This window comes from Phodopus roborovskii, unplaced genomic scaffold (assembly GCF_943737965.1).
Source record: "Phodopus roborovskii unplaced genomic scaffold, PHOROB, whole genome shotgun sequence".
Taxonomy (NCBI): Eukaryota; Metazoa; Chordata; class Mammalia; order Rodentia; family Cricetidae; genus Phodopus; species Phodopus roborovskii.
The window spans coordinates 6,375,630-6,391,335 of record NW_026125546.1 but is presented as its reverse complement, the minus strand read 5'-3'; the positions used below and the strand labels follow the sequence as shown (position 1 = coordinate 6,391,335).

The 15,706-nt window shown below is 39.9% G+C and overlaps 2 protein-coding genes across 4 annotated transcripts in view; one reads left to right on the top strand and one right to left on the bottom strand.

Annotated features, from left to right (window-relative positions):
* The window catches only part of Krit1 (KRIT1 ankyrin repeat containing), a 34,296-nt gene extending 33,463 nt beyond the window's left edge, over nucleotides 1-833 (bottom strand). The window contains exon 1 of the mRNA XM_051177202.1: nucleotides 731-833. The gene's annotated coding sequence lies outside the window, so the exon portion shown is untranslated. The remainder of the gene's footprint in view (nucleotides 1-730) is intronic.
* A 668-nt stretch (nucleotides 834-1,501) lies between these two features.
* Ankib1 (ankyrin repeat and IBR domain containing 1) overlaps nucleotides 1,502-15,706 on the top strand; it is a 101,198-nt gene continuing 86,993 nt past the window's right edge. For 2 of the 3 annotated variants that reach the window (XM_051177201.1, XM_051177198.1), the window contains exon 1: nucleotides 1,502-1,647. The gene's annotated coding sequence lies outside the window, so the exon portion shown is untranslated. Of the gene's footprint in view, nucleotides 1,771-15,706 lie in introns of all 3 variants that reach the window. The other variant, XM_051177200.1, reaches the window with a different exon arrangement.

Below are 15,706 nucleotides of genomic sequence, written 5' to 3'. Positions count from 1 at the left end.
TTAAGAAGCTGCCAGCTGGTGCAGTTTAGGCTGGTGCAGCAGAAACACATATGGATAGGAAGTGAAGACCAGTCAAAAGAAACACAGGTACTGTTACTATGTTATATGGCTCACAGCACTGGAGAAAATGTTCAGGCATAAATTATATGCTACCTAAATAAGTGTAAGTGGAGATGGCTTATAATTGGGAGATCATTTTAGAAATATGTTAGGGGCATTTTTGGTTATCATTATGATCGAGAAAGGAGAGGTGGGAGTTAGCGCCCACAGCTGGGGTAATATTCCTTTGTGGGCCAGATGGTCTGTTTGCAAACAAACAGTAAAGACATAAACTCTCAGAGAGTGGGGCAGGAATAGAGAGCTACCTAACAGCTACTACTGAAGATGCAAACACAGAGGGGGCGGGGACAGCAAGGAAAGCAAGCCAAAACCAAAGCCCCACAAACGCCCAACTCGGAAAGAAGGGAGAGAGCAGCTACAATCGATAAGCTGGGCATCGCTTTCCGACAATGACAACATCCCTGCCTGGGAAGTCTTCCCCCTGCCACCACCCACCAGCGCTCCACTATTGTGGGAAATGCAAGGTGCTCTGCTGCAAGGGCTGTCGCCCCAAACGCGACCACGGCTTCTCGGTAAGCGCCCGCCAGGAACAACGCTCCTTGCCTGCAGAACCTGGCTCAGGGGGTTCGGTGTCGCACCCGTTTCCGCGAAGGAAATCGAGAAGGCTCACCCGAGCGAGCGGCCGATCTCCTTGCGGGGCCGCTACATCCAAATCACGGGGTGGGGCAGCGGCAAGCGGTGGACGGCGGGGCCGTCACCGTTTTCTCACCCCCTCTGCCGTTCTCGGAGGCCCAGCGGCCCGACACAACTTCCTGTGGCAGGAAGCCCCTTGGTCGCCACCACAAGCCGCCGCCCCGAGAGTTCGGGGGCCTGGACACCCGCTCTCCACTGCCCTCCCGCCTCCCCCGGCCGCAGCCACCTCTCGGCTTCGACCCAAACTCGGGGCCGTCGAGGCCTCAGCTTCGCCACCCCGCCGCGCCCGGCGCCGGGAAAGAACTTCCGGGGTTACGCCCCCCTCCCTCTCGCCGCGCCCCAGCCCGCTGGAGGTCTGCGGCGGAAAAGCTTCCGGGTCGGCCTGCGGGGTGCCGCCGTTCGTGCCGGTTCGTGCCACTTGGTGCGGCGGCCGCAGCCAGCTGTGTGGAGCGGCCGGGTGGCGGCCGCGAGCGCGCGCTGTCGGTGGCGGCCGAGCCCGGCGCCGGGGACGGGGAGGTCGGCCTGGGCGGCTGCGCGCGCCCCCGAGCACGACCATGCGCTGGACTTGAGCGAGCGCCGGGCCGGAGGCAGGCGTCACCGCCCCCCTCCTCCCTCCCGACCCCGAGAGCCGCGGCGCGCAGCCCGAGGAGATGGGGGGCGCCCGCCCGGTGTGAGCTCGCCGGGCGCGTCGGGCTCACGCAGCGCTCCCCGCGGGCCTGCAGCGCGCATCCTCGGCTTCCCGCAGCTGCTGGCGGCGGGTGGGTGGGGCGCCGAGGGGACCCGAGGTCACCCGCCCGCCCGGCGGCGCGAGAGGCAGGTGGCCGCGGCGCAGGAAGACCTGCAGAGCGGCGGGATCCACGCGACCCCGGTCCCCGGTTACCGGGAGAAGTAACCGTAAGTCTCTGCTTCGCGGCTCGGCTCTGGCCGAGGCTGTCTGAATTCGGCTGCCCAGTTGACGCCCTTTCCGCGGCTCTTGCGAGCGTGCCCGGCGTCCCTCCCGTCCCCATCCCCGAACAGGTACAGCATCCTGCCTAGCCCACGGGGTTTCTCGCGCTCACGGATTTGCAAGCCTCCCGCTTTCCGGGGCGCGCCCCATCCTCCACACTCGTCTGCGTCGCTTTGTCCCTCTGTCCTCAAAAGATTCGTGCCCTCCTTCATTTTCTGTGGAAGCCCAGAGCTCACTGCCTCCGCAGCCCGTGTTGTTGAGACGTGGAAAGCCTTGGATTTCCACCGGCTCCACGGACCTCAAGTAAGCGAGGTTCAAAGTGCTCTTCTGCAGGAGTGTCATGGGTGGGGATAGGTGCAGATGGCACCGCTGAACCTTGATGCTTGTTGGTTTTGCCACCCAAACAAAAGGATGGACGCGCCCCTGTACCCTCAGGCCTCTCCCTGTTTGTGTGAACTGTTCTTACACTGATGTTTGAGGAAATTGGAGTTAGAACTGTGATGCAGCAGCTCCTGAAGAGGTCTAATTCTCACAGGCTCCATTCATATGGAATGGCATGTTGAAGCATCCCGTATTGAAGCGACCCATTCCAGGAAAGTTTTACTGGTAAATCTGAAGAGCGAAAGTGAAAACGTCTGAATGTTTAGTTACTAAGCTCTGGATACTGTTAATTTCTTACCATTTTGATTACTATTTGACTGGACTCTTTCTCGTTAAGTTTTAGGGTTTGGTTTTTTTGTTTTTGTTTTTGTTTTTTTGTTTTTTTGTTTTTTTGTTTTTTTTCCCTTGGCTGCTTCAGCAGAACTTTCCAGAAATTAGATTAAAATGTAATTTTAAATCTGTCAGTGATTGGACAATAGCTGTCATGTATCTTCATGCATTTACTAACTTTTCAAGGCATTATAGAAAAGACATAACCTCAAAATAATGGTGCACTGTACATTGCAGGTTCTGTTACTGTTCTGTAAACTACTCTGAGGTAGTATGGTAGCGTTGGTGTTTTGTTTTCTTGAAAACTATTATTTTTTTTTAAGAACAGTAGATATGTTTTGTTACCACTCCCCCCAAAAAATTCCTTTTAGCAGTTGATGCCGTAATTTTACACTTCGCAGGCCTTAGTTTGAAGCAGGCCCAGAAGATGTAAATCCAGTTGTCTTTCTGGAAATGTACTTTCCTTGGCACAGAAGCCAGGCACTGTGCAGACTTGAGTGCATTGTTGAAGGTGTGGCTTCTGTTTTCTGTAAAATCAGTCCGCGTCTGAATGAGAAGATTTGAATTGTTTTCATGATGGAATGGTCAGTTACACAGAACAATCTTTGCTTTAAAAGTCTACTGATTTCTATTATCTTTGGGGCCAAGAAGGAAAAATAGAACCATATTTTCCTATCTCGTTTATTTGTTCCCTCTCTCACAGCTCTGAGAATCCAGAGTTTATGCTGTGAACATATCCTGAAATCATGCATGCAGTCTTATAAAGTGAGGGCTATAAACAGGCGTATCTGAGCCATGAAGATAAAATCGGCCACTCTTAACACTGCTATGGCACTCCTCAGTTCTGAGAGAGTTGATTGTCTTCCTTCCTCTCCTGGGTGTGCTCACTTACGAAAGTGCATTTATTTATACAGCTTACCTGTAGGTATAAGATCAAAGGTATTTTCGTATATAAGTAGATATAGTTAATGGAAGAAGTGTGAAATAAGTTTCTCCGAATCTCCATGAATGGAAGTGAAAAACTCTTCCTCGGTGCTTTGAATAGCTTTTTCCCTTTGAGGGTATATATACCATCATTCATCTAAATTTTTAAGTGTTTCTTTCAAATATTAAGTGTTATATGAGACACATTTGTCAAAAAAAAAAAAAAAAAAAAGAAAGAAAGAAAGAAAAAGAAAAGAAAGAAAAAGATTTTGAGAGTCCGTTCAGTTTCTCTGTATTATCCTAAAAATACTTGGGTAACTTATCACCTTCTCAAAATGACCTAACTTGGGAAACAGTGATTTTTGGACTTTTCAGTTTGTTTTAACTGCCTCTTCCTTCCCCACCCTAAATACTTCACTTTCCTGCTTATTTTCTTACCTTGCTTCATTAACCCTTTAGTGAAGATCAGGGTTTATGTTCTGCCTCTACAAGGGTAAATATATCAAGATTCCTTTTCTCATTGAATTTACCAATCTAGATGTTTGACTGTGATTCTGTCTAAAGGCCTTGGAGAGTTTTGGTTCTGCAATGAGAATTCTCAGATTTGACTAGTAGGATTTATGGGTTAGCAGCATTTCTATACAGTTCAGTCATGCCCCCCCAAACTTTTTTAGAAGCATGATTTTCTACTATTGACACATTTTTCCCAAAGCTTCACTTGTATTATAACCAATTTGCTTGTTTTTAAAAATTAAAATCTGTTAACAGCCTGCTCTTGGCCAATGTCCTTTACTACTAATTATGTGCTTTTCTGTTTTTTGAGATTATAGAACATATTAATAATTTTTGAATTCTTAAAAACAGCAACACTTGGTACTTTTTCTCCACCTCTCTCTCTCTCTCTCTCTCTCTCTCTCTCTCTCTCTCTCTCTCTCACACACACACACACACACACACACACACACAATTTAACTTGACATCCATAGTCTTTCTGTTTTACTTGTAGTAAAAATGTTTTATAATACTGAAGTTACTGTATTTTTCTGGTTTCAATGATGCTGGAATTAGAACTCCTACTCAATGTAACAGAGACAGAACTATAAATGTGTTTGATGCTTAGCCTATAATGATAAACAAATCAAGATTCTCTTTATCATTGGGCTGTAAAATTTCCGCTTACAATCCATGATGGAAAAGCCTGTTCAGATAGATGCCTTTAGTAAATGAAGGGTGTAAACCATTGCCTTCCTTGTTGATGCATCCATTCACTATGGTAAAGGAAGGTATGTAAATAGTTTAAACCAGAGTTTTTATTCTGTCTGTGGTCATGGACAATGACAGCTGTATCCCATTCTTTTCTAGCAGCAGGAATTCTACATTACAGCTTTCAGATTTTTAACGACAATTTTGAAAGGATTTCAGGTTACTTAAATTAGAAGTAATTTTAAATTCATAACATGTCAGCAATACAAAGAACTGCCCATTGTATACCTATATTCAGATTTCTTCCACTGTTACTATTCTGCTGCAGTTCTTTAATTGCTTACCATTTCTGTCTCCATGCATAAATACCTATGTTGAACACATACAGTCTTATCAGTCCTTTGTAACATTTTGAGGAAGCTTCAGGCATGTGTGCCTTTACCCTGCTTTCTAAAAACAAAACCCTGTTACACAAACCACAAACTACCCTTCAGGAATACATACTGTGTTAATTTTTTCCACACATCTTTGGCCTCAGTTTCCACATCTCCCAAGCCTTTGGAAGTTTTATCAAATATATACCTGCATTTTCTAGCATAACCCTCATCCTAGAACTATGAATATTTCCTCATGCTCCCTGCCCCCAGCCAAGTGATGTTTTCCTGAAAGAAATATCAAGATGTCATGCCCTTCTCAGTGAATCTCATCCAGAGGCACACAGTGACAAATCACGTCACAAGATATAATTGTGAAAATAAATTCCAAAATTGTACCATTATCGAATTTCTTATTTCTTACCAGACCCTCACTTGCTGGACTTAGCATCACTGATGACACTTTTATGATGATTAGCAATTACTATTTATTTCCACTGTTTCTCTGCATGTACTAGTTGATGTTTTATTGAAAGCTGCTTTTCTTTCCCCCCCCCCTTTTTTTTTTTTAACTAAAAGTAGTTTAAATGGCTTTGACTTTATGTGAGATGTTGTGAATTATTGCTATTTTCACTTATTGTGCTATTTCGATTGTCCCCAGGCTAGTCAGGGGGAACATTGATAAACTGGCTGCTCTGCCCATTTATCATGCTCCTATCTGGTTCGCTGTGCTTTTCCTTTCTAGCAGAATAAATTGTTCCTGATTCATCTTGTGCTTTACTTGCTCTAATCCCTAAAATCAGCCATTTCCACAAGGAACCTTACTTTTGCTTTTTGGTTTGTAAAGACAACAAGTATTTATAAAAGATTTGGGAATACTGCTCTTTGCTGCTAGAGTGTGAGTGGTTCCAAATCCTTTCACTCGATGGTTAGGACATAGTTTGTTCGTGCATATGTAATATGCTCATATACATACTCCTTTTGTTTTCTTTCATTTTTGAGTCATTTTCCAGACTGGCCTTAAATTTATTGTTATATTAATGTGTGCTGAATTGTATTCCTAACTTCACAAAACAAACAACAAATTATAGTAGTGAGAATCAGATGTAGACTGTCTGGGGCAGTAGGGTGGCTCCACAGTGCGGTCAGTAATACATGCTCTTTCTGGTTAGTCATCCTGTCTTATCACCCATGTTCTTATGGGGACAGACATTCCAGACTTTTATTTCTTCTCTTATTATCCATGCCTCTGGGTCAGTATCATATCTAGTAATCTCTAGAATGGAGCCAAGACAAAAGAGCTGTTCCCTTTCCACACCTCCATAACAAGTTATTTTGAATAATTTTTTTTTCTCTTTTAGAAATAATGCAGATTTGGCTCCATGTGACATAAATTTACATTTAGATTAGGAAGTCAAAAATTTTCTCTGTAATCTCTTGAGTTGCCAGGCTTAAAAGGTTTTTATGCTCTCCCTACACTGAGTTATTTAGAGAGAGATGAACATGATTGATTATATTATCAAATTGGAAGCAGATATTTTGGGGAACACAGAAATTTGTCATTGTACAAAATAATGTTAACTAAAAATTTTTATGTGTAGTTATAATATGCAGTGAGTATAAAACAAATAAGGACCAGGTGGTTGTGGCGCATGCCTTTAATCCCAGCAATTGGGAGGCAGAGGCAGGCAAATCTCTGTGAGTTCAAGACCAGCTTGGTCTACAAGAGCTAGTTCCGGGACAGCCTCCAAAGCCACAGAGGAAACCCTTTCTTGAAAAACTAAAACTAAAACAAACAAAAAACACTAAATAAGTCTGGGGTTGGAGAAATAGCTCTGCAGTTAAGAACACTGGCTGCTCTTCCAGAGGGGATTCAATTCCTAGCACCCACATGGCTGCTAACAACTATCTATGACTCCATTTTTAGGGAATCTGACACCCTCACACATACATACATACATACATACACACACACACACACACACACACACACACACACACAAAACATCAATGCACATGAAATAAAAATAAATTATAAAAAATCCTGTACTCACTTCTGGCCACTGTGACCACCTACACACATGTGACATTCACACACAGAGAGAAAACAAAAATAATAAATTAAGTGTTAATAAAAAAAAAAAAAAAAAACTGAACAAGGCTCAGGGGCAGGAGCTCTTGCCTAGCAAATGTAGAGCCCTAAGTTTAACCTCTAGCACCATGAAGACAAACGAACTAACCTTGAGTGTGATATGGCTCTTGTTCTCAAGGAGTTTATCACATAATCAGGAAAGCAGATAAGCACTTAAGTACGGTTTTAGGTAGTAAACTCATCCTGTGATCAAGTTAGACATATAACTTGGGTTAGGGAGCTATGATGGTTTTTAAGTGCTAACTTTTGCAGGGAATTTTCTTTATGGTTAGTTACCTTTATAATATTCTAAAATAGAACTTGACAAGGTCGTGTTTGCTGTTTGATAAAGTTAATCAGGTATGGTATCTAGAAAGAAAAGAAGTTCATTTGTTATATTAAAATATGTTCCTGTATTTGTTACATATTAAATTTGTGTGTAAATATATGCCTATTCTCAAGGACTTTGTATTTTTATAATATAGTCTGGATATCAACAGTATAAGACAGTATATTAGTACTATGGCTCCAGCCTTGTAAAATGAGGGCAGCAGAGCTTGAGTTAAGGCTTATGCTAAGGGCTAATTAGCTAAGGCTTACCTTTAGGCCTCCCAACACGAGATCATTCCTCAGTAATTACATGGTGGAAGGAGAGGACCAACTCCTAAAAGTTTTCCTTTGAATACACGTAACTCAAAATGTGTTTGCATACATACAAATCCAATGTAATTTTAGAAGTTTTAAAAAAATACTTGAGTCCATTAAGTCCAATGTGTTCAAACCCATGTTCTTTCCATGTGCTCTATACTGCCTTTCCCTTGACTCCATATTATCTGTATGTTGCCTCTACCTCAGAAATCTTGTGAAACAAGATTAGAATACAATTAAAATAGTTTTCAGTTGGGGACAGAAAGTATCAACCAACTGTTTGTGTGGGATGGAGTATAATCAGGAGATAAGTGTTGGCCAGAAAATTGCTACATTACATGAATGAGGCATACTGAGATTAATTTCTGAGAAACATAGTAGTGAACTGATAAGACAGTAGAAAACAAGATGCTAGCCTGGTATGCCATGCTGTTAGGTAGTTGAGTTGCTCTTACTAATGTTAAGATCCTTCTTTTCCCCTGCCATATTCAATGTTCAGAATAAGAAAAGAGAGTGCACTATTGCCAATAAATAAGGTGTTGGTAGTTTTGATATGTTTAATTCCCCAAAGCAATTGTAAAAATAAAGATGACTTCCAGTTCCTAATTGATCATTTAAATAAATATACCAAATAATTTAAACTCACTAGCTATTTCAGCTTAGGTTCTCTCTATTTCTGAAAAGAGGTGTGCTTGGCATGGGGCTAATATTGGCACATGAAACTAATACCCCAAACTTGATTGCATCCACAGATTTTACACTAAAACATAAAACATGATATTCTGAGTGGAAAAACATTTTTATATATAATATGGAGGATTAAGAAGGAATGTTAGACTAAAGCTTAGACTGATAATTTGAAATCATATAATGATGATAAATAGGGCAACTCAGGAAGTGGGAACATCTGATTTTTCTTAACTACTCAAAAACTCCATGTGTTAAATGTCAGATATATAAGTTAAGAGAAAGTGGAAAATAAGATTCCAGTGTTCAAGGATTATATAGTCCAATAGTCTTTTTCATCAGACTCCTTGAGAAAGCAGAGCCTTAATGCTCTAAACTAGAATTCTCCAAGTTGGCCATGAATCAGAGTCATCTAGGTAGCTTACTAATACACAGAACGCTGGGCCCAACTTCAGAGTTTCTGATCCTGGATATCTGGGGGGGGGGGCTGTTCTTTCCTAACAAGTTGTAGGTACTGCTAGGATTTCTGTTATCTAGTGTATAGAGTTAAATTTTTTACCCCTATATCTCTAGAATGTTACTAGTTATATATAATCACTTGGAGAATTTTAGAAAGTTCTCAGTTCATTTCTTTATGCTTTGTGCTTTAGATGAGGAACTCTGATGAGTGCAATTTTATTTTATTTTAAAAATTATTTTTTTTTAAATATGCATGTGTGCAGGTGCCCATAGAGGCAAGAAAAGAGGGTCAAATCCCCTGGAGCTGGAGCTATAGGTGGTTGTGACCTGCCCAGGGTGAGTGCTGGGAATCAAACTCAGATCCTCTGTAAGAGAGTATTATTGATGTTCTAGTGGGTTATATATCTCTATTCTAATTCTGTAAGGGACTCTGGAGAAGTCTTTATCATTTGAGCAGATATTTCCTATTACTAGTGAGAAACAACCTCAGTTTCCATCCTGGGGTGATCTGTCTACAAGGCTTCACTGTTTCTGAAGTCCAGAGTGACTGTAGGTTTAGGACAGCGATGGCAGGTTGAGGTGTGGGATAGGGCTTTTTAAGATTGATGGTAAAATATTTAATTACTCTTTGTGCTTTCAGCATTGAAAGGGAATGAGAGTGGTTAGATAAGTGTAGAACTAATTGACTTTTGTTTTCAGTTTTTAGAAAGATTGTCTTTAAGGTATTAATATTATCTCCATAGAGTTGAGCAGGAATCTGACCCAAAGAAAGAGACAGGTACAGAATGAAGGCAGAGATGCCGGACTTCTCTCCTGATTCTTTTTAGTTACCTTGTGGACCCAAGTGAGGAGCAAGTGTTCTTTTATCTAGCAGTTTCGACACCTGTTACACCTGGATATGGGCAGATTAATGTAGGGTCATGTATAGGGTATGCTGGAGTGGAAGTACAGTTCATTTTCTTGGGAGAGTCATTTGTCTTCTGGCCAGAATATGACTTACAGAGATCCATCTATTTAGTATGTTTTACTTTTGGATCTAAGTAGCATCGGCTATGCATTAAGGACCATTTTTAAATATAACACATACCATGATGTCAGTGTTCCATTTTGTAACCTGAAACTCACATTGACTTTGTTTTGATGCTTTATATATTCTTGCTTGGGTTATATATATTTCTGTTTCCATAATTGATTTTCTGGCTCTCGTTTAACATAGGTATTAAATAATGAATGTAATTCATTAGACAGTTAAGAGAAAATCTTAGCTTTTTAAGTTGGAAAACTATATATGGGAAACAAGTCACTTTATATATTATCTTATAAAAGTAATTTCTATCTATACATTGCAAATTGGCATATCTTATCTTTAGACTTTTCAATTCAGCATCTATCTTGTGGTGATCTTTTGTTAATGATCAAACCAATAAAGATTGCCTGAAGATCTGAGTGCTGAGCTAGGCACACTAGTTAGCCATAGAGGTCAAGCAGTGGTGGCACATACCAGAAAATCACATCTAAATCTTTACTTTGAATATTGAGTTCTGTTTCTCTCATTTAAAAATTCGTGTCCTATGCTTTGCTTTTGTTTTTGAAAATTACTGATTCTTTTTGGGGGGGGTAACATTTCCCTTTTGCATAAGTTATAGCTCCTAATTTTATGTGTTATTTGGGGGAAATGAGAAATATCTTTTCATCCCTTGTGATGTATATGCGTTAGCCATCACTATCAAAGCACTATGGTGCTAACACTCATAGTAAGATATTGACATACATCTTGCCTTTAGGTGACTTTTATGTCAAGAGTTACAGCAATGCCATACTATTTCTTCTTCTTCTTTTTTTTTTTTTTTTTTTTTTTTCATGTTTTCAAGAAAAATCAATACTGATTTCTACCCTTTTAACCTGAATTTAGAGTTTTGGGGTCATGGTAGTTGAGCCTTTTATATAGATTCTAGCTCTGTGTAGCCGGTGTTTCTTGTTTGGTTTTTTGAGACAAAACATGTATTGTTTTGGAGCCTGTCCTGGAACTCCCTCTGTAGACCAGGCTGGCCTCGAACTCACAGAGATCTATCTGCCTGCCTCTACCTGCTGGGATTAAAGGTGTGTGCCACCAACGCCTGGAATAGCCAGTGTTCCTTAGCTTCTTTATTTGAATCAGTTAGGTTCTATAAAGGGTTCTTGCCTGTAATTATGTTTCTTTAGGCCCAATAGGCCTTGAAGTTTGTGTACTTGATATAAACATCACAAGTAATTAGGTTTTTCAAGTTATTAGAACTGTTGTCAGATTGTATTTTGAATTAGATTCTAACTTTTCAACATGTTATCTGATGCTAGAGAGTTTCTAATTTGAGATAATTTAGGTGTATGGACTTGGTAACAGACAATAGACTTGAGAAAAACTTTAATTATATTTGATTCTTATAGCCATAAAATATTTAACTTAGGATTTAGTGTCAGAAAATAAAGATGTATGGGAATATAAATGAGTTCTAGATGCTAGCCAGGATTCAGACTGTGGCTTTTCTCTAGAATTTTCTCAGTTTACTGTTAACCTTTCCAGAATAACTAAGCTTCTGGAGCCTATGTAGTATTTATTAGTTTGTAAAATGTTGGTGGAAGTGTGTGAATTAAATGAGACAGTATATATGCTGTGAAGATAAGTCTTGCTATGATTATCTCATTACGAACACAGGGGATGGGTCTTTGTAGTTCACTTCTGCACATGTGTTTAAGCTGCACTATGCAACATTTCTGAAATTTAACTTCATAACATTACGCATACAACTTGCATCTGTTTCTTCCTTTCACTTTCCGTTCTTCCTCCCAGCCTTCCTTTCCCTTCCTTCTTACCTCTCTATCTTTCCCCAGTCTCCATTTCCCTCTCTTCTCCCCTCCCCTGGATCCATTCGTTTTTCATGGCTCACTGTTTAATTTATTGCTGCTTTCAAACTCCTGGAAGTCCTGTGCCTCAACCTACTGAATGCCAGGGTTATAGCTCTGTGCCTCCACTTCTGGCTGTCAGTTTCGTTTCTTCAGAGGTGAGCAAAGCTCAGCTGTGGTTCAAAATTTGTCCTCTACCATGTCTATGTTTATGAAGTGTAAATTTGCAGTCTTTTATCTTTTTTTTTTTTCTTTTGTTTTTTTTGAGAGAGTTTCTCTGTGGCTTTGGAGCCTGTCCTGGAACTAGCTCTGTAGACCAGGCTGGCCTCGAACTCATAGAGATCCCCCTGCCTCTACCTCCTGAGTGCTGAGATTAAAGGTGTGTGCCACCAACACCTGGCTTAAAGTTTTTTGTTTGTTTGTTTCTTTCTTTAAAATGTTTATTAGCTAGATGTAGTGGCACATGTCTTAAATTTTAGCACTCACAAGGCAATAGCAGGTTTTTTGTTTTGTTTTGTTTTGTTTTTTTTTTTTTTTTTTTTTTTTTTTTTTTTTTTTTTAGTTCAAGACCAGCCAGAGCTACATAGTGAGACTCTGTCTCAAAAATTATTCTGTTTATTATTGTTCCTCTTGTTATTATTTGTCTGTATATATGTGTTGAGGTCTGGCACTCATGCCCTGAAGCTCATGTAAAGTTGAGAGGACACTTTTGTGGAGTGAATTCTCTCCTTCCTCATTTAAATTGACTCCAGGGATTGAACTCAAGTTACCAGGCTATCATGTCTGGGGAGTGAACACTTTTATCTATTAAGCCATCTCCAGCCCTTTTTCTTTGTTTGGCTAGTTTACATATATATCAGTGATAGTCTGATCCAAGTGTTCTCATCCTCTTTGAATTAAAGACATGAATATTGAAGTGAACACGTCTCTCAAGTTTCATATATATATTTACAAGTTAGTGTAAAGGCCTCATGAAACATCAAAATGTAATGAATTGTTTCCTAGGTGAAATTTTTGTTATAGTTAGCAAAACATGTACATAGATTGATTAATTAGGTATAGATTACTTGTTCTTTTTGGGGCACATATTCATTATAATTATGTTGGATTTCATAAAGACATTTTATAGACATACTGTATCTGACCCTGTCTTCCCAACACACACATAACCTTGTACCTTCTTATTAGTCCCTTTCATTCTCCTAAACAATTTCACTTCTGTTTCCATGTCATATATACATACACGATTTTATGTACTTATACAGAAAATAAAATCTATAAATGAGAGAGCATGATATTATCTGAGTCTGGTTTAATTTGTTTAACACAATAATCTCCAATTGCATCCATTTCCCTGCAAATGACAAGTGTGCTTCTTCGTAGCTGATAAAATTCCATTGTAAGTGTACATAACATCTTCTCTGTCCTTTCCTCTGTTACACACAAGGTGATTCCAAAATTTACCTATTGTGAATAATGATGCATTATTCAACAATGTACAAGTATCTCTGTGATGCTGACTTGGAATTTTAGGAGTAAATACTTGGCATAGCTGGGTCATACATATGATAGATCTAATTTTTGTCTTTTGAGGAGTTTCCATACTGATTTTCATGGTGGCTGGATAAATTTACATTCTCACCAACAGAGTAAGAGTTCCCTTTTGTCTGCATCCTATTGTTCTTTTCTTAACGAGTGCCCGTCTGACTTGGGGGGAGGCTGTGGAACCTCAGGATGGTTTTATTTTATATTTCTCTGGTTGCTAGTGATGTTGAACAGTTTTCTCACTTATTGACCATTTTGTGTTTCATCTTTTAAGAACTGTTTGTTCACTTAATTAATATGGCTGGAATTTGACTCCAGTGTGAGTTTTTGGGGGAGTGTTCAAATTCATTTTTTTTTCTAGTTTAAATATACACTTGACCAAGCATATACTGAGAAGGCCATCCTGTGAGGGTGTTTTTGTTTTGTTTGATAGATAGTAATTGAGCATGTTCAAATGGGCATCATTTCTGGATTCCGAGGAATTAGTGCTGTGGAAAGAGGATAAGGCAAATGAAAGAAGAGGCAGGAATTTCTCTTGTGCTTCTATTTTCTTCATCAGGCAAGGGCAGGTCCAGAAAAGGTAGGCCAAAAGGAGAATGCTTGGGATCTTTCCGTGAAAGGCACTTCTCCACTGAGTTGTGCCTAATCGTTTCAGTATCATCTTTGGAAAACTATTCTTTCTCCAGTGAATTATTCTACTCCTACGGTAAACATCCTATAAACCGTGCCATGATTGTGGTAGAGGGGATTTCTTCAAAGTAGTTGAGTTACTCTTGCCAGAGAAAGGATTTAACAGTTGCTAGGTACTTAAAAATGCATTAGAATACAATGGAGGAAGCACCTTTTTTATTTTGTAAAGGACTATGAGTATCATCTTGTAAAAGTCAGTGAATTAAACATTGAAATTATAGCGCAGATGTAATTATATTCTGTATTCTTTTATATCATGTACCTGTTAAATCCATGTCCTGTTTCTTCTGTGTACTTTCTGTAGATTGTTCATATTTCCTCTAGATTAAAGTCTTCCTTTACCTTAAATTAAGTTTTTCTATAAAAGGAGAAATATTCCTTTTCATTAGGATAGCTTTTGACAGGGTGTTTGTAAGTCACAGATAGGGTCATACTTCTTGTGTTCCCTCTCCAACTTGGAAGACTGACAAGTTAGGAATGCTGTTAGTCTTGCATCAGGAATGCAAAATTGATCAGCAACCCAATGCAGATCATTTCATCAGGGAACCATCCCTTTCCTGTGGCATTTTCATATGACCCAGGCAATGCAGCTCATAGTTTTGATGTCTTTCATAGTTTAAGGCCTATAGAGAAGTGTCCTAAATCTGCAATAGCCTCCAAGTCTGTGTTCTGTTCATTGAGCCCGTGCCTATTTTCAGTTCAGCAGAGTGCATGCTGAGGCTGAAATAGCCCTGTATCAGACAGTAACAGGTTTCAGCTTAGAGTCAGGACCAGACAGTTATGACCTATAAATTCATAGTTCTAGAAATGTTAGCAATTAGCCTTTTGCAACAGCAAGTCTAGACTGCAAGGCTAGGTCCCTATGTAGCACGTTCAAGTAATAGCAGGCTTTAAGCTCTTTTTTTTTTTAAATTTTTTGTGATACTTATTTATCTACTTATGTGTGTGCATGTGCATCACAGCATATATGTAGAGGTCAGACTACAACTTCCAAAAGACCCCTGTCCTTCTACTATATGTGCCTCAGCGATTGAATTTGATTTGTTAGACTTGGTAGCCAGTGTTCTTTTCTGCTGAGCCATCATACCCACCCATCTTAAACTCTTCCACTACAGGTGGAAGTGGTTGGTACAGCAGCATCTAGACTCTAGAAACATTTTCCCTCTTAAGTTTATCCAAAGCTTTGTTTTTCTGTCTCTTTTGGCCATTTTTGGGAACAAGTAGACTCCATATCCTACTCCTGTGTGAGTTATAAACAATTGTGAGCCACCTGTGATGAGCAGCCAGTACTCCTAACCACTGAGAAATCTCTCCAACCCCATATTACATTGTTTTTAATAAGCAATTTAGGCACCCTGAACCAGTGTAATGAAGAAATGATTGGAAATTCTGAACTTCAACAAACCAGATACTAGAAAAGGGCTTGGGTATATCTGTCCCAAATTTATTTGCTGTGTCAGCTTTTCTCCATATAACATGGTGGAATGTCCTCAGACAAACAAGACTGAATTATAATTTCAACTTAATTTAACCTAATAAATTCATTTAGGTTGAGCATAGCAATGAATAAAAAAAATGTTTCTTTTGAGGGAGATGTTTTACATTCTGATACAATGTAATATTAGAATTATCCTATAACAATAATCTTAAGAGTATGTTACAGTAGATATCACAACAGAGCTAGTAAGGTTTATTGACTTTGAAAGGTAGTTGACTGGGGTGCTGGAGAAATGGCTCAGCAGCTTTTTCCTAAGA